Genomic DNA, 18,027 nt, shown 5'->3' on the forward strand with positions numbered 1-18,027 from the left:
TCCAACAGGCTAAGTGATGAATCAGGTTAAATTCCAGACAACAGCCGCACACCGCCATCAATTAGCCATCTCCGGGCAGCTTCATTAATAAGCATCGATCACGGCCCTCCTCCCGGAACACGCCAGGGTCTCTGGGTCACAGGCACTGCCCACGAGTGTGTCCGGTGTAGGTGTGAGTGTAATCACGTGTGTGCGGTGGGTGCCGTGTGAGGGGTGTGGTGTGTGCAGGCTGGTGCCCCCTCCTTGCCTCCACTGTGCCCTCATCTCCTTTTCTTCCCAATCACCTGCCCTCCCTGCTTGTCCGTCCCTGTTCCCCCGAACACCAGGCTCTCCGGGTGCTGGGATCTCTCCCCCTCTCCCCTGGGGACTTTACCAGCTTCTTCTCTTCAATTTGCACTCCCTGAAGGCGACCCCCAAATCCCCATGGCCATCCCCACTCTCTCCCTGTCCCATTCTGGATCCTCTTGCTCATTCTCCCTGCACGGTCCACGTATAGGCATGGCCTCCAGTGCCACGCCTGGCTCTCTCTGGGTTGCCTGGCTTTGGGAATGTCACTGCCACTGCCCAGGGGCCAGGTGCACACCTGCCAATACTTTCTGTGCCCGCAGGCTGGACTCTAACACTTTTCTGGGCACTACTGTCCCTGCCTGGACGGTCCCCTCCTCCTGCCTGGCCCCACGTCCTGGGCAGGAAGCAGGAGGCTGAGCCATGACCTGCTGTTAACCCTCAGGGACTCCTGTCCACGTGTTAAACATGAGGGCCCCCTCAGTCTGGTGGCCACCCCACCCCTCTGGCTGCATCCACAGCACCCCCCCTACCCCTGGGAGCCTTGTTCCCTGGAGGGCTCCCTGCTGATGGCGCCCCCTAACTTCCAGCAGGTGGCTGCGCTTCTCCCTCTTGCCTTTCCTCTGTCCTGTGTGGGCCACAGCACTGCCCTCCACACGCACTCGCCTGCAGGAGCACCGGGTGGGAACAATTGCCCTGGAGCACAGGAAAGCCTGCCTTCAAGGGGTGGCTGGAGTCACCCCCAGACTCTCTCCCGCAGAGCCGCCCCGCGCAGCGCGCACGCGGGCACGGACGCGGCCTCGGAGGCGGCCACAGCGGATCGTCGCCTGACACGGTCATTAAGAGTCTGAAGCGGACGTCGCGGTCCGGCCAGTGACGGCGGATGCCGTGTCTCTCCAGACCATTAAACACTAATTAGGTTTGGAAAGTCTATCGAGCTCCTCGAGGTCTCGTCAGGGCAGGCGCTGGCCCCGGTGCCCTTCCAAATGCCAGAGCGGTCACCCCCGACCCGGACCCAGCCGGCCCGCCAGACCTCCGGCGACCCCAGGCTTCCAGAAGTCTCGCCACATTTCTCTTCATCTCATTGTCTCCCCCTCGCCCTGGCCGCCCGCCTGCTCCCTGCTCCCCTGCATGGTAGGTGGGAGGGGGGTTCTCGGCCTGGGTGCCCACGTCCTCCTCCTCCTCCCTGCCTCCCTCTCGCTCCTGTTCGCCATTCCTGTCTCCACACCCTCCTTGTGGCTCAGAGATGCTGATCAGAAGGGCCCCTGCAGTGGCCCCAGGCCCGTGGATGGAAGCTGGCTGCGATGCAGAGTTGGCCCGGGTCCCAGTGTCCCCTGGGCCTAGTGTCCCCCTAGGCCCGGAGAGAGGGGGATGCTGTTGAGAGACTGGGGAGCCCCACGCTCCCTCCTCGGGATTCTCCCCACCTTCAGAGCCCATGGAAGGCTCCTTCCTGAGATTTCCTGGCCTCAGACTTCCCTGGGGCTGAACTCGGCCTGTACCCTCTTGGCCTCTGTCTCCCCAGAGACCTGGCTCTCCCACGAGGCTGCCTCTCCCAGGGTCTGATTTCATTCCCTGCACCACGTGCTTCACTCCGTCCCCTGCCCCTTCACTCCTCCGCGTGATGGGAGCCCTGCCCGGTTCTAAGAGAAGTGAAGGAGAAGACGCCCCTGTAAGGAGGCACCCTCAGTGGTTGTAGCTTTCCCCTCAGCTGGGCAGGAAATCAGGTGGCCAGCTCTTGGAAGTCATCTTTCCACCCCCCCCCCCTCCATCTTTAGCCCGGGGCTGGTCATGGAGTGAAGGGATTTTGCACTCAGTGGGAAAAGAATGCTCCTGTCCAAAGCTCCAGGGAGAAAGACTGCTCCACCCGTTTCTGGGTCTCTCAGGCCACGGGCAGAATCCTCGGCTCATTCTTCTGGAAGAAGGTGTGCAGTAGAAACACGCTGATCTCCAGTCCTCTGGCTATGCCTGCCCGTATTTTGCCTTGACACCCTGCCCTAGGTTAGTGACAAATGTGTCTGAAAACCCATAGCTGCTGCCATCACCATTGTTCCCATGACCATTGTCTCCATCGCTGTCACCCTCACCGTTGTCACCACCATTATTATTGTCACCACCAGCACCATGCATTGTCTAAACTAAGCAGCATATGATAGAACTCACAGGGATACGGCTAACGATAGAACTCTGGACGCTGGGTTAGGCTGGGGGATGTGTTGGGTGAGGTGGATCCTTCTTGGGGCCCCTCACCCCACACGGCCTGGGCAGCCCCCTACCGCCTTTCCACGCCTGTGCAGCGAGGCTTGTGGTGTCATGGGAACAGCACAGCTGGCTCTGCCATGACCAGCTGTGTGACCTTAATTTAGTCACTTAACCTGTCTGTGCTGCAGTTTAATGCACTTAAAAATGCAGGACAGAATTCCCTACCTTCACAGGGCTGTGTGGCAAGAGGAGCAAGTCATGTGGGTGAAAGTGCCCGCAACCTGGCTTGATGCAGGTTCATTGGCTCCCTTTCATCTTCCTCCTTAGATGCCCTGCACCCCGCCTCCCCTGCAAAAGGCTAGGATAAAAGATGGGCAGTGTCCCAAACATTTGGGGCCCTCTGCCCAGCCTGACTCCAAGGTCCCAGGGTCCCCCAAATCCTCCGACAGGCAGGGCTGAAGCGGGTCTGTGGGCACTGAAGGCGCGGCCCAATTTTACAAGCACAGAGTCTGATGATTGCATTGATTTCCATCATAAATCATATTTCCTATCTTCTGCCTCATTCTCCCACGTGCCCTAAGTTAAGCCTTGGTATTTTCTTTAGCTGCTGCCACTGTCAAGCCTGGAGATGATATTAGGATAATGATGATAAATCTTACCCCGCTGCCAAGCCACTCCCTCAGCGTGGGGAGGGGAGTGCTTGTCCCCCAGCGGGTACCTTTGCTGGGAAACTTGGCTTCTGCTGGGGCTGGGGCAGGGTGCTCACCTCGGCGGTGTGTGTCCTTGCACCTGGACGTGTGGACACGTGTGTGCCATGTATGGAGTCACGTGAGCGCAAAGGCTTGGAAGTCTCCTTCCTAGGGTGTATTTTCTGTGGGTACACGGTTATGCTCTTGCCAGTGAATGAACGCATGGCAGCAGGGCGCAGGGAGGGAAGGCTGAGGGGGAGGGACAGGGGTTGGACCTAGCTTCCTGGTCCCTGCATTGAGCTTCCCGGGGTGCAGCATCCCAGCCTTGGCAGCCCCAGGGACTCGGGAGTCTGCGTGTCCCATTGTGTCCCCCATACAATACCTCCTCCATGAACCCTCACGCTGGCGTCTGGGGTTGCGTGGTGGGTATCAGCACCCACTTTCCTACAAACCCCAGACTCAGGAAATGAAGTCAACTCCCAGGCTGGGCCATCCGTTCTGACCTTGGAAATGCTGCGTTCCTTCGGAGGGCGAAGCTGGTTTATGGCTCTCCGAGCCCTCGGGCATGTGCCTCTGCCAGCTGGTGCCAAAGATACTGGGTCCCAGGTGCAACATCAAAGCATTTCTCACGAGGTTTAGGGCTGTGCCCCATACGATGGGGAGTTTTGGGGGAGCCTGGGGACTAGCTGTGGAGCAGGCAGAGGATTAGTAGGTCTTGTGGCTAACCATTCATTCAATCACTATTCATTCATTCATTTATTTAGCAAGTATTCCCAAGCCAAGTGCCCTGTCCTGTGCCCCAGTCCCACAGGCCAGAGGGAGGGCCCCAGGGGGTAGTGCCTTCTCCATTTCCACACCAGGGCCCACCAGACTCAGGTCTCTGGGCAGGTCTGTTGAGTTCTCTCAGATAGATGTGCTAACCATGCCTTGTTCTTAAAGAATGCGATCCTGCTGATGGAGATGACAGCAATGGGGAATCACAGATGGAATGCCTCCCATGATGGGGCGCTCACCCCCCTCCTCTCCCCTTGTGAGTCAGAAGGCTCCATTAGACGCACTCTCCCTGAGCGACTTGCTGTGTCCACCCCTTTGCACCTTGCATTCACACAGGAAATGCCTGATTTCTCTTCTTTAGGACAATAGGTTCAAGTAGGGATGGTGCTGAGCTCCACCCTGGTGGGAGAGGGCCTCCCTGGATGGGGTATCAGTGGGACAAGGTAGACCAGGAAGTTAGGTGTCAGCAGATTTGACAGTAACCTGCAGGAAGCTGACCCGTGGGTGTGTAAATCAGGTCTGAGGTGTGGCTGTGTGTCCTGCAGGAGGTCCTGGCCGGAAGTATAGGTTGGCCTTTCTCTGGAAGATCAGTAGCCCTGGAAACCCTAAAGATGGAAGGGGAGGGAGCACCCACGTGTTCAACCAGCTCAGGATCCCAACTGCTGCTGACAGGAGGGGAAGTCTGGCCACAGCCCACGCAGGGATGCTGATATTTTGGTGGAAATGCAGGGTAATCAGACATAGGATAAGAACATCCAAGTGGACCCACCTTTTAGGGGGGGTGCCTGGAAGCCGCCTTACATGAGGGGAGGAGCAAGGGTCTCTAAAGGGCTGGGAAGCAGTGCTGGGCGGGGGTGAGGGATTTCACCCAGCTCTGGGGTCAGGAGGTGGCAGCGATGTCTCCGGCTTGAACAAGGGCCCAGGCCGCCTGGCCACGTGGGGACTGCCACCTGCCTGGTAAGGGTGCTCCAGCCGGACCTGGGGCTGCCAACTTCGTGCATGCTCAATGGGGCCCCACAACCACTTGGTTTCTTTCTGACACTAGGATTGTAGGATGACGAAAGAAAGTGCTCCTGGGAGCCAGGAAGCCCAAGGTTTCCATCGCAGCTCTGCCACTCACCGGCTGTGTGACCTTACATAGGCTATTTGACTTTGCTGAGTCTCAGCTTCCTCATCCATAAAAAGGAAAATGATAATTCTTACCATAAGGGTTGCTATGAGTATTAAAGAAGATATTCACAGGGAGCTGCTAGCAATGCTTGCCTCATAGCAGGCCTTTGTAGTGCTAATGGATTGCTGAGGCACTAGGCTCAAAACCCTCCTCCTCCAGGAAGTCAGCCCTGATTAATCCCACCCATTCCTGATGGATAATAGGCCTCTCTGCTAAGATGTGCACACTCCCCTTGTTTGTGCTGTACCCATAAATGGGTGTCTGCCAGCTGCATTGTCTGTGGGGCTGTGTGTGTGTGTGTGTGTCCCAGTATCAAAGGATAGAGGGACATTTGTAGCTCATCCAAGGTGCTACCTCCAGCCTCTTTCCTCCTCCTCCAGTCCCCTCTACCTGGCCTCCTAGAGCTATCTGAGGTTGTACTGTCCTGGGAGGGCTGGGGCCATTTTCCATCCATATGGGAACTTAGACTGGGGGAAAATAATACTGTGCGCACACACAGACACAGACACACACATACAGAGACACGTGGCTGCCTCTCTACCTCCTCCCCCGCCCCCCTGCTTCCTGCCAGCAGTCCCTGGGGCCCCTCAAAGACAGCAGCTTCAGCTTGAAGAGCACAAGGGGCCCCCCACCCCCTCCCCCCGCCCTGGGTGGCTCCGGGGGCAGCCTTCACCTCCCACAGCCTGACTGACCCACGTTCTGTTTTCTGTGTGCAGCCGTGGTGGGGAAGGGCCCTTCCTCATAGAGCTGGGAGGCCTCTGGGAGGCAGTGCAGAGCAGAAGGGGGAATGGGCATCCATCCTGCTCCGGGGTGTGGCCACACTCTGCCCCTCCCCAGGACTGGAAATGTCACACTTGGGCCTCTGTTCTGCGGGCAGCTCCTCCCTCCCCAGGGAGCACAGGCCAGTCACAGGGAATGGGGGCCAGGGCCCCGCAGCCAGCTCCGGGTCTGTGCCCCTGGCTGAGTTAACTCTGAAGCTCAGTGCCTTCGTCGGGGAGATAATGGAGGGAAGTAATAGCTAGTGTTTGAGCTGGTGTGTGTAAAGATGTGTTGTGAGCCTCACGGGACAAAACCAATGCAAGAGAGTGTGTTTAATTTCGCCATCCCTATTAGTGCTAGGAAGCCCCTTGGGCTGTAACATGCGATGGATTATGTGATGGGCCCCCAGTGTCCTGTCCCCTGTGTGGTTCCTCTGTGTGTGTGTGTGTGTGTGTGTGTGTGTGTGTGTGTTTGCACTAGTGCACACCAGTGGGGGCTGCCTGGGGAACCCTCTCAGGTCTCCCATGGAAGGAGGAGGTCCTGAAACCATGTGGGTGCCAGGAAGATGTGTGAGCAGAAAGCTGCCTGCAGTATGACCACGAGAGGATGAAAAGCATGCTGGATGCAGGTCAAGACTGAGTGGGAACCCACAGGAGGTGTTTGCTGTGGCCCTGCTGTGCTGGGCTGTGAAGAGTGTTTCCTACCCCTCCTTCTTAAAAATGTTATTTGGTGAGAAGAGAAAAAAGACGTGCAACTGGGAACGACTGTACTTGTGTCCCTGTGTATTAGCTGGGGTTTTCTTGTGAGGCTCTGTACGCATTTGGATGGGGTGTGTGTGTCCTGTCATCCAGCAATGATTCTGTGTGTGTGTGAGGACCAGGGATGTCACTTCTCAGTGTGATACTCCAAGAAGCCTGAAACCTCGGAGGGTGTAGTGCTCCAAGCAACCACCAGATGGCGGGCACGTGCAGTCTAAGGGCTCAGAGCTGTGGGTTGTCCCACCATGCTGGCTTTGTGCTCAGCCTCCAAGCCCGGCCCAATTGGGGTGTGTGTGTGTGTGTGTGTGTGTGTGTGTGTCCACCTGGGCAGTGCCCACACTCCATCCCTGCAAACTGCAAACCCTGGCTCTGGACTGTGTGTGCAGACAAGTTGGCAGGTGCCTGGAGAAGACCCCAGTCAGCCTTTCCACTCCCCACTCTCACTTTCCACTCCTGCCAGGCTGCCCCTCCCAGTGGCTTCTCCCTTCTTCCCTCCTTTACCCATGTTGTTCCCCCAACAAGAATGGTCACCCTCCAATGACACCTACCCAGTCCTCCAAGACTTCTAAGAGCCCCTTCTCTAGGAAGCCCATCAGATCTGCCCCGCACCAACCCCTTGGCCTCCTTCCCATTTTGTTCCTTCTCTGACCACCCACTGCCCAAGTCCACCTGTCTATCTGTCTGTCACGCCCACAATGTTTAGCAACTGTCTGCTCAAGATGGTGCATTTCTGAATCTGTCCAGACTGGCTGAGTCCTGCAAGGGCAGGGTGGTGCCCAGCTCGGGCCTGCCACCCAGAGTAAGTGCCAGGTAAAAGCCAGCTCACTGAGGAGCACATCTCCCCACTTGCCTGCCCCCACAACATCCCAGGGGGCCGCTGCCAAGGATAAGCTATTGGACTTACACCCCACAAACAGGCCCTGGGACAGAGGACATGTAGTGGCTGAGTCCTGGGGTGCTGAGGGGCAGAACAAAGAGGTAATTCAGAAGGCAGTGGCTCCTGGGCTGTTTTTAAGACCCAGAGGGGGGCTGTCTGCTTGCTAGGCAGGTGTGGGAAAGAGCCTGTTCCTTGGGTGCAGCTGCTGAACTACAGTTGGACTCTAAGAGCTCGTCCTCGCCGAGGCCTGGAGAGGGTCTGGTGTGAGCCCTCGCCCCGGGGAGGTAGTGAGAGCTGCAATCGCGGAGTCCATTTGCATGGCTGTCTGTCTTTCCCTCTGTGGCTGCTCTCCGCGCACTAACCCCGTGTTACACGTTGACAAAGGGCTTTCAGAGGCACGCAGCCGCTCATGTGCCTGCAGACGGGAACTGTCACCATGCCCGCTTGACAGATGAGGGACATGCAGCTGCAGGGGGCCTTGTGACCTCCTGGATGTCATCCCCAGGGATGCACCCAGGAGTTCGTCCTCCACTGTGAAGACTCTGAGAGGGGTGTGTGACCTCCTTCTCCCACCAGTGCCCATGGCCTCAAATTCCACACCACCCTCTGGGCCCCTCTTCTGTGTGTGCAGGGTCTACACAAGCCCGTGTGTGCAGGACGCAGGACATGGTGGTGGTGGTGGGGGGAATTGAAGAAGGCGGTGGGGAGAGGACAAGCCGGGGGGGCGGGGAGAGCCTCCTTGGGGACCTCAGGTGGCTCTGGAAGGGCCAGGAGGTAAAGTAGGGGAATAGGAGAGAGATACAGAGAGAGATAGGACTGAGAGCGTGAGAGATGCCAGGGGTAGAGCAAAGGTCAAACCTGAGAGCAGGTGTGATATGGCAGCTGGGTTGAGCCCCCCACCCCCTGCCTCCCTCTAACCTGTGTGAGATGGGGGGTGGGGCCGTGGGGTCCCTGAGGGTAGCTGCGGGGCTGGCACCTAGTGGAGGGGTCCGGGTGTGTAAATTAACGAAGTGCTCTGGTGTGATGGGCTAGCTTTTCGCTCTGTGGCGTGGTGGGTGGCCTGGGGGACAGGAAATGCAGGGCGGGCTCCCCTGTGAGTACCTGCCTTTGAGGCAGGACTCAGGCTGGCCTCTTGCCGCCCCAACTGAAGGGAAACTGGGAGCAGCCCCCAGAGGCTGGGGCCTCTGAGACACAGTGCAGGCAGCCCACCCGGACTCTGGCACTCGGAGACTCGCGCTCACGCCCACTTGCCCAGCCCCCTCCTCGGCGCCAGGGCGGCCACTCCCAGCTCAGGGTGCACGCCTGACCCTCGGTACCCCCAGGAGCTCTGTCCCAGTTCCTGGAGTGGCAGCTGGGCAGGTTACACACATTTAATTACTAGTAATTAAAACACTGATTACTCCAAATGGTACCTTCCTGGGGAGAGGCACGCTGTGCCTGTCGCCATGGCCGCTGGGGAGGCCATCTCTGGGGTGTGGAGCGGAGATGGCTCCCAGTCAGTCACCTCCTGCGTGTGGGGGACAGAGCAGCACCCCCTCCTCAGCTGGCCCACCCAGCACTTAACATCACACCATTGATTGAGCCACAGTGCCTTCGCCAGGTCCCCTCTGAGTGCACAGCCCTTGGAATGTGACAGCTCAGAGCACGACAAGACAGGAGGAAGGCACTTCTGTGGGGGCCCAGGAAAGACAGGCCTCTGGGTTCCCAGGGAGGAGGCAGGAGAGGAGCTCAGAGTGGGAAATGGTGCGACAGGGTTGTCACCAGTTTCACCACTGGCATTGTGTGGCTGAGGCTAGTGAGCACCTGTGTGCAGGTGTGGCTGGCCCGTCCAGCCCAGGGCAGGAAGCTAGTGAGCACCTGTGTGCAGGTGTGGCTGGCCCATCCAGCCCAGGGCAGGAGGTTAGTGAGCACCTGTGTGCAGGTGTGGCTGGCCCATCCAGCCCAGGGCAGGAGGCTAGTGAGCACCTGTGTGCAGGTGTGGCTGGCCCACCCAGCCCAGGGCAGGAGGCTAGTGAGCACCTGTGTGCAGGTGTGGCTGGCCCGTCCAGCCCAGGGCAGGAAGCTAGTGAGCACCTGTGTGCAGGTGTGGCTGGCCCGTCCAGCCCAGGGCAGGAGGCGACTCGAGCTTACTGCACACTGGGTGTGAATGATTTTGGCCTGGGAAAGGTCTGCAGGGCTGGGACAGAGAAGGGGAAGGGGACTGCCCAGTTTAGGAAGAGCAGTGGAGAAGGCATCTGGGAGGTGACAGTGAGGTTGAGTGGGGGGCGGGTGGCTAGTGAGAGGGGAGAGCCCTTGGGGTGATGGGAGCTGCTTGTACAAAGGCCCCAGGGTGAGTTGGAGGGGGCGGGAGAGAGGCCGTTCTGTGAGGCTGAGGCAGCTGTGGGCTGGGGAACTCTGCAGGGCCCCAGGGCCCCATCCCAGAGAGTTGCTGATGGGTTTGAAGGAGGGAGCACCTGCCCTGAGCTGTGGGGGACACAGTGGAGGGAAGGAGGGAAGAGGGTGAAGGGGTGAGAGGTGACCTGGAGGTAGGGCCTCTGGGCCTGATGCTGGAGGGGTCACAGGAGGGGAGGTAAAGCCTGAAGAAGCAGGGGAGGCTGTGACGGTGACCCCAGGGGACTCTCAGCTGCCCCAGGTCGGGGTGCAGGCACACCTGTGGGCTCTGAGACGTTGCTGGGCGGCAATGGGAGCCCCAGAGTGCTCAGCGGTGCCCTGGGAGTCCCTAAAGTCTCCCAGTCACTCCTGTTCAAGGGCGTTGGTGCCGGCAGCCACGCACGGACTTATCCGTGGCCTCACGTGGAAGATGCTCATGCCCTGCTGTGGTCCTCAGCAGGAAACTGCCCTGTCAATGACTCGTTTATTAAGAGGGGGTTTGGAAGAACCTACCCCGCCCAGCTTGGCTGCTTTTATTGCGGGCCTCCCTGCCCCTCTCCCTGGGCTGGTCCCCTCCCCCACAGGAAGGGCGAGCAGCTGCACACACTCTGCTTCAGGCTCCTCCCTGGCCCTGCCCACCGCCTCTCACCTGGCACCAGCGGGGAGTCAGGACACTGGGGGCTCCCCTCCGGCTCCGGCTCCGCTGGGAGGGGAGATTCAACAGGAAGTGTGAGGAGATAGCTGGTGCCGCTGAGGATTTGGGATGCGTGGTGCATGGGCCCCACTCCTGTGTGGGGTGGGGGCTGGAAGAGTTTGGCAGGGAGAGCGCTTGGTGGCCTGAGAAAGTTGCTAGTAACTTTACTGTTTGTTCCGGAACTTCCTGCAAATCCACTCGGCGGGGGCAAACCTGCTTCCTATGAGTTTCTGCCCATTCATCCGCACCTGCCCAAGTCCTCACCATGCCGTGGCCGCCAGTGCCACGCCACCACGCGTCCTGACCAGGGCTGGCACCTGACGACACGCCAGCCAAGCTCCTGCCACCCTCTAGGCCTCCACCTTGGTGTCTGTCCTTACTGGCCTCATCACCCAGTTTTAGCCAGAATCCTCCTTACCCCGATGTCTCCTCTTAGGAATTTTCCATCCACTCTCCCCACCCTGCTCCTTAGCATTTGAAACTGAGCCCAGTGCTGTGCTGGGGTCCCCATCCCCCTAGTGCAGTGGTCGGCAAACTCATTAGTCAGCAGAGCCAAATATCAACAATACAACGATTTAAATTTATTTTGAGAGCCGAAAACCGACTTCTGCGCATGGGCCACGAAGTTTCAATCGCACTGTAAGTGCGCGTCCGCATGTGGTATTTTGTGGAAGAGCCACACTCAAGGGGCCAAAGAGCCGCATGTGGCTCGCGAGCCATGGTTTGCCGACCACTGCCCTAGTGCAACAGTTCCTGAATAAAACCTGTTTCTGTGCAGTTTGGGTTTTTATTTTGACAACCCTGCCCAACCCCAATCAGGTCCCCGCATTGCAAGACCCACCTTCAACCAGACCCCCCAGCCCTGTAAATCGCTCCCCCTTCTGAGACAGCACTAAGACCGCCCCATGGTGAACTCTCTTACTGACATAAGCAATGAACTTGGCTTTGCTCGATCAGTGAGTTATCTCGCTGGTCTTTTCAGAGAGACAGGCTGAAATCAGATGGCCGTTCAGAGGGTTCGAATCTCTAGTCTAGAAGACTTGAAATGTCTGGTACTGAGGTTGCAGGTTTCTCTCACCCAAGACCCTAGGATTCTGGGATCCCCAGAGTCCATGGTGTGTCTGACCTGAGTCCTGAGGGTCGAGAGGGAGAGGGAAGATGAGTCAGGACTCCATCCCAGCAGAGCTGTAGGCCCCAAGGTGGTAAGGCCTGGTCTTTGACCTCCTTACCGCCTCCTCCAGGGGGCCCCCCATCCAGAGGGCTTCTCCATGCTGCCTTCAAGGTGACCCAAGGATGGTCACATCCTTACCCATTTCCCCCCTTCTTCTTTCAAGGTTTTATTTTTGACCAAGTAATTAGCAGAGCTCTACCCATTAATATTATATTTAAAAAAGGAAAGGTGATGGTGGGGGATGAGGGGGTTGGGAGGGAGGGGCCTGCATATGCCAGTAACTGTCTTGACAGCCAGATCCTGGTACAGTGACAGTCTACTTTAAGTGGCCCAATTAGCATAAGAAACGGCTCACCAAAAGTTCTGAAGGCATCGTGTTGATTAATGCAATTTATCTTGCAAACCAGCGGCAGACAGCTGAATCGCTGCTAATGATTATTATATACATTTATACACATTATGTACATGCGGCCTCCACTCGGAGAGCCGCGCCTCTCCCCTCTCCGCCCGCCTGTGCCCCTGCCCAGGAGAGCCCGCAGGGCTCCACCCGCCCCAAACCTCTGCCCACGTTTGCAAGGGTTCGCCTATGTCCTCCACTCCAATGGACTGGTTGCCAAAATGGGTTGCCTTTAATATGAAGGGACTGACTTTTCCCTGAGACTGAGCTGGTGTCTAGGAAAAATGCTTTCACGAGTAATTTCCACTGTTTGAGTGGAGGTCCAGGCAGAGTGGAGGTCCAGGAGAGTGGCCAGCAGCTGGAGTCCACGTGGCAGGGACCGGCCACCACGGTGCTGGATGCTCGGCTAACAGCCAGTGTAAAAGCCTCCTCCTCCTGAGTCCAACTTCCTGCTGGGAACTGTCATCCTGGGGTCTACTCCAGAATCCTGGCCATGGCAAGGGGAGGGGCCTGGGCCATGTGGGCAAGACTGGGGCAAGGACACCAAACGAGCCACCGGGCAGCTACCAGTCTGAGTGTTCATCTCGTGCTGGGACTGACCTCAGAGCTTGCACCCCACCACCCGCCTGTCCTCCATGTTGCCGCTTCCCCATTCTATGGAACGTAATTGTATCAGGTCTGCTGCCTGAGCCACCTGGGCAGGGAGCAGGCGGCCCTTCCTTGTCATTCTCAGCACCCACATCCAGGTGAGAACTTGGAAGTTGGAGCAGAGGCAGGGGATCCCTGCTCAGGCGATGGGAGCTTCCCCTTGGCCAGTGGTCGGCAAACTCATTAGTCAACAGAGCCAAATATCAGCAGTACAACGACTGAAATTTCTTTTGAGAGCCAAATTTTTTAAACTTAAACTTCTTCTAATGCCACTTCTTCAAAATAGACTCGCCCAGGCCAAGGTATTTTGTGGAAAAGCCACACTCAAGGGGCCAAAGAGCTGCATGTGGCTCGCGAGCCACAGTTTGCCGACCACGGCCCTTGGCGGAAAGGAAGGGAGGGGGTGCAGGACTCAGAGGAGCGGAGGCACCCATGAAAGTGGGGAAAGAGAAACTGAGGCACAGAGGTGGGAGTGGCAGAGCCATGCCGTTGGTGTGATGCTGTGTGGGGGACTGCGGTTACAGGATGTGTTGGGAAGGACCCTTTCTCGAGGGGCTGAGGGGCCAGGGGTCACCTGGATCAGACATATAGTCTTATGGGTGGAGTAAAACTCCTGGTGGGGGCAGTCCCAGGGGACAGGGTGGGAGGTGATGGGGTGGGGTGTGAGGAGGACCAGCTGGACAGGGCCTGGAACACGGTGGGCTCAAAGCAGGCTGGCAGCGATGGGACCGAGGGAAGGACCACTGGGGCTCGGGTGGGCATGCAGGAGGGACCAGCAGCTGTTCCAGGGGACTCAATGGCAGCAACGCCACTGACAGTAATAAGGACGTCAGGAGGGGAATGATGGTGGACTGGGGAGATCAGTGGAAGGGTGGCAACTGGTCCTTAGGACAAAGGTCAGAGCCAGAGGTGTGGGTTTGGAATGTTATTCTTAGGACTTAAACTCTTAGGGGAGGAACTGAACTTTGTTGAGCACCTACTAGGTCCAGGTGTGCACCAGGGATGGAGCCTCAGGGGACTCCAGGCTGGTGGCCTGTCATTGCTGCTGGGCCAGGTCACCACCTAACGCTGGCACCCACCAGCTGCACAGTCACCAGCCTGCACTGAGTCTACGACCCAGGCCTTGTGCAGGGCCCTTCCCGTGGAGACCGCTGAGCTGTGTCCCAGGTTAACCCTGCGAGTGGGCGCTTGCTGTGTGCCAGGCCCCATGACAAACACTTCACATGACACGCAGGGAGGGACTACTGACAATATCCCCTTTAGACAGATGAGGAAACTGAGGCCCAGACAGGTGCAGTCACTTGCCCAAAGATATGCAGCTGGTGAGGGAAAATCCTGCCTGGAGGCGACAGCCTTGTTCCAGCTCCATGCTCTTAAGGACCAGCGTCCTTCGGAGGGTGGGGGGTAGCGGGTGGGAAGGCTCTCTGCTGGCTTGACCTTTGGGCTCTGGACGGGCATCTGCAGATCTGGGGTAAGCACCGGTGGATGCAGTGGGGCCTGACTGGGCTTTGCAGCCAGACGGGCCTGGAGTTGAATCTCAGTCTCATGGAGTTGAGACGGTAAGAACACTACCTACCCTTGCTCAGTCTCCATGGCGTGGGCCCAGGATGAGAATGCCGTCCTAGGATGAGAATGGTGGTGGGATGAGGCTCAATAAGGGCACAGGCTAGAAAGCAGGGCCCAGCACAGGTGCGGCCCATTGTGGGTGCTCATTAAATTCCAGTTATTATTACCGCCTCCCACTGGACCCCCAGCCTGGAGAAATTCAGCTTGAGAAAGAAGCTGTCATTTGTACAGGTACACTTGCATCTATTTCCCCAAGGGTGTTGATCTTTGGAAGTGCCGTATTCCTGCCCTAGAGCTGGCTCAGCGAACACATCTGCCTAAAGGGCAGAGTTCAACCAGGGGCTAGCCTTGGGTATAAAGGGTTGAGGAATGCGCCAGACTTGAAATTGCATTGTGGCTGCCCAACTGGCCCAGGCTCCCTGCAGGCTGGCAAGCTGAGGGCGAATGCGGGATTAGAATCCGTGAAGTTGTTTAGACTCCTGTGTTAATGACTTCCCAGGACCCCACTCCTCCTGGATATACAAAGCAAGCCTGGGGGCTTAGAAATCAGACCTGCGTAGTTGCCAATCACACCCCTACTTGGTTCCCAGAAGGTAAAGGTACGGCTTGGAAAGGTGCCTGGGCCCCACCCGCAGGCAGATGGGAGTGTGGTGTGGGCTGAAGCAGGCTTGCCTGTGGCCCCCTCAGCTCCAAGCTTGAGTCTAGCCTTTTTCCTCTTGAGGGGGCACTCCCTCCTCCAGGACATTTTAAGTGACTTTCAAAGCCTTTGCTCAAGTCTCAATGCAAAGACTCCCCTCAGAGAGACCCAGCGGGGCCGGGGGGGGGTGGGGGGTGGGGGGGAGCTATCTGGCCTTGGCCCATTAGAGCTGCTCTATGGCAGCCCTGCCAGGGATGGGGAGGGCTGGGTAGGACAGGGCAGGGGCTGAGGAAAAAATGTGGGGTATGGGGATGGGTGCAGACGCAGGGAGCTACGGAGGGTGGTCTGCCTGAGCCCTGACGTCCAGGCGCATGAAGGCCAGGCCAGGCCATGTGCTTTGGAAGCAGGAAGCCCACAGAACAGAGAAGCCCTGAGGTCAGACCCCACCTGGACTAGTGGCCTGACCAAGAACTGCAAAGACCCCTGTGTCTGCATGTGTGTGCACGCGTGTGCGCCTGTGTGTGCATGTGCATGCATGAGTGCATGTGTACCTGGTGGGCACTGTCCCTCAGTCTTGGTGAGATGAGCGAGGAGCCCAAGGAGGAGCTGGGCCTGAGGCTCCTGAGAAGGGAAGAAGGTCTGGCCCTGTCACTACCTTGACCCCCAGGTACCAGATGGTCTGCTGAGCCAGCTCCTGGACTCCTGGCCACACACAGCTCCAGCCCAGGGGTTTGTTTGTTCCAGCCCCACTCCCCACTGCTGCTCCTCCTCCTACCAACTGGCATTTAAATGTTAATCAAGTCAGGGTTGCCCAGCTCTGCTCCCAGAGGCTACTGAAGGTCAAGGCCCCAGAGGCTCCTGAAGGTCAAGGCCAAGCCCAGAGGCAGTCCCACTTGATCTGGGTCGGCAGATTCTGCTGGTCCTGTTCACCCAGGGCCTGGAGCCAGCCAGGCGCAGGGGAAGGGGCCCTGTGAGGTTGGGTGGGGTCCAAGCTCCAGGGCTGAGGTGTGGGGCAGACTGCACAATGCACATGGCCGACACAGGGAGACCTCGGGGCTGCCTCTGCCGGAGTGAAGTTTCCCTGGTCCTCTCTGAGGGTCCCATAGGTCAGAATTATCCCCCTGGGCCCCTCCTCTCCTCACGGCCCTTCCTGAGTTCTCTGCGTGTCCCCCTTTGTCTGTTTCTCCTGCGGCCCTTGCCCTGCATCTCCTGCCCGGCACCTGCTTGCGCTCCATTTGCCTGCCTCCCTGGGCCTCCTCCGTCTCATTCAGAACATCTCTATGCTTCTGCGCACACTGGCTCGGGGTGCAGGCGTGGCGTGGGCAGCTTCCCCGTCTGGATGATGGAGATGATATCCGCACACGGGCCCCTCGGGAGATCACAGGAGAAGGTGCCCAGGAGACAGCCTGGCACCCAGTAGGCCCTCCCTGCATCCTTGGTTTCCTCTGCATTCTCCTGATTCTCTCTGAAGCGCATTCCTCTCTGTGTCTGCAGAGTGGAACCCTGCCTCTCGGGCCACTGCCTGGCGGGCTCCTCCAGCAGAAACACACAGCCCTGCCTGGGCCGTCGGCTGGGGAAGGAGGGGTTCCCGACATGTGCTTGGGCACGTGTGCGGGGAGGGGACGGAGGGCTGGGTGAGGTTAGAAGATGCTGAGCATGCGTTTGTGCCTCCAAAAAGCCATTAGTAGCCTCGCGGTGGGAAGGGAACTCCCCACCCAGGCAATATTTTCACGTACAGAAATTTATCACCTACCAGGACGCGGACAAGAAATAGCAGAGGAGGAAACATCTTTCCAGGTAACCCAAATCAACATAAAGAAAAGAAGTACAAACATTTTTCATATCATAGATCTTCTCGGGCCTTCTCTTGCAGCCTTATAACTCTTACTTGAGGGGGAATCGTAAACGTATTGATGTTCTGCGTCCTACGCAGACAAGAACGAGGGGTGAGGACATTACGAGGGACAGCGGCGTTCCCAGGAGGCGCTCTAGCGGAAGGGGAGCCTGTCAGCTGCCAGGCCCCTGACAGGGGGTCGTGGAAAGGACAGTGCGGTTTTGGTGTTCAAGGGGTGTGGGTTCCCAGTGACCTGGACTCTCTGTGGTTATTCAAAGCACGTTCCTGACCAAGGCTCTGGATAACTGAGGTTTTAGGCCCCTAGGCTGTCCCTGTGAACGCCCCCTGGAGGGGACCCCTCCCACCCCGTGCATTTCTCAGCTTCCACCTAGGGCCCTGCCTCATGCTCCCACCCTCCCCGTCCAATGCTCGGTCCCCAGGCTGCATGGAAGGCTGTCAGCGTGGGGACCTCATCAGCCCCTGGGTCTCCAGGAACACGGCTGCTAACCCCGCTGGGTGAGCGGGCCGAAAAGGGAGAAGAGGAGAGCCTCCCGGCCCAGCGCAGGTTTCTTTGCCTATGACAGTCTTCACCTTGAGTCCCCTAAGTAGGCGTGCTGCCAGGGGACTTGCTGTGGGAAGATCTGCAGAGCGTGCCTCACACTCAGCCCGGGGACCCCTCACTGGGCACCTGCCTGCCCCTGGCAGCTTCGTTCTCCTTCTGGCTCCTGGTGTCCCCTCCTTTGGCCCTTCCCTTATCGCCAGCATTTCCACAAGCATGTTGTTCGTGGTCCTTGCTTGGGGCAGGAGAATGACCAGCATGTCTTATTGGCAGCCACCCTGTGAGTTGGCCCCATTCCTGTCCCTGGGGATGCTCGGGTGGGACATTACCTGTCACTGTGGTCTCTGGCTCTTGGCCCCCGGAAGACCCTGTCGAGAAGGATGGTCTCTGTTCTCCCGAACCAGACCTCGAGGTGCCCACAGAATAGGGCTGGGACTGGAACCCCATAGAGAGCACCCCGAACTGCTTTCAGCGCCGAGCTCCAGCCTGGCCAGCCTTTATTGTCACCCTGGTTTTTAAGAACATCCCCAAGGTCACCCACGTCACGCCCAGAGGTCTGCTCTGCTGGGTCTCAAGCCCTCTCCTCCTGACTTCACCCGGTAGCTCACAACCGCACACATGCTTGCAGGATAGGTCCCT

At 58.2% G+C, this 18,027-nt stretch overlaps 1 protein-coding gene and 1 long non-coding RNA gene across 16 annotated transcripts in view; both read right to left on the reverse strand.

Annotated features, from left to right (window-relative positions):
* CELF4 (CUGBP Elav-like family member 4) overlaps positions 1 to 18,027 on the reverse strand; it is a 274,050-nt gene that overhangs the window by 76,573 nt on the left and 179,450 nt on the right. The window lies entirely within an intron of this gene.
* On the reverse strand, positions 3,915 to 5,910 carry LOC114228990 (uncharacterized). 2 transcript variants are annotated; one of them, XR_003615093.2, is made up of 3 exons: positions 5,811 to 5,910; positions 4,431 to 4,552; positions 3,915 to 4,121 (listed from the first exon to the last, which is right to left on the reverse strand). It is a non-coding gene; the product is annotated as an uncharacterized LOC114228990 (long non-coding RNA). The 2 variants fall into 2 exon arrangements; XR_003615094.2 differs by having other exon boundaries at positions 3,915 to 4,124.

This window comes from Eptesicus fuscus, chromosome 12, assembly GCF_027574615.1.
Source record: "Eptesicus fuscus isolate TK198812 chromosome 12, DD_ASM_mEF_20220401, whole genome shotgun sequence".
Classification (NCBI taxonomy): Eukaryota; Metazoa; Chordata; class Mammalia; order Chiroptera; family Vespertilionidae; genus Eptesicus; species Eptesicus fuscus.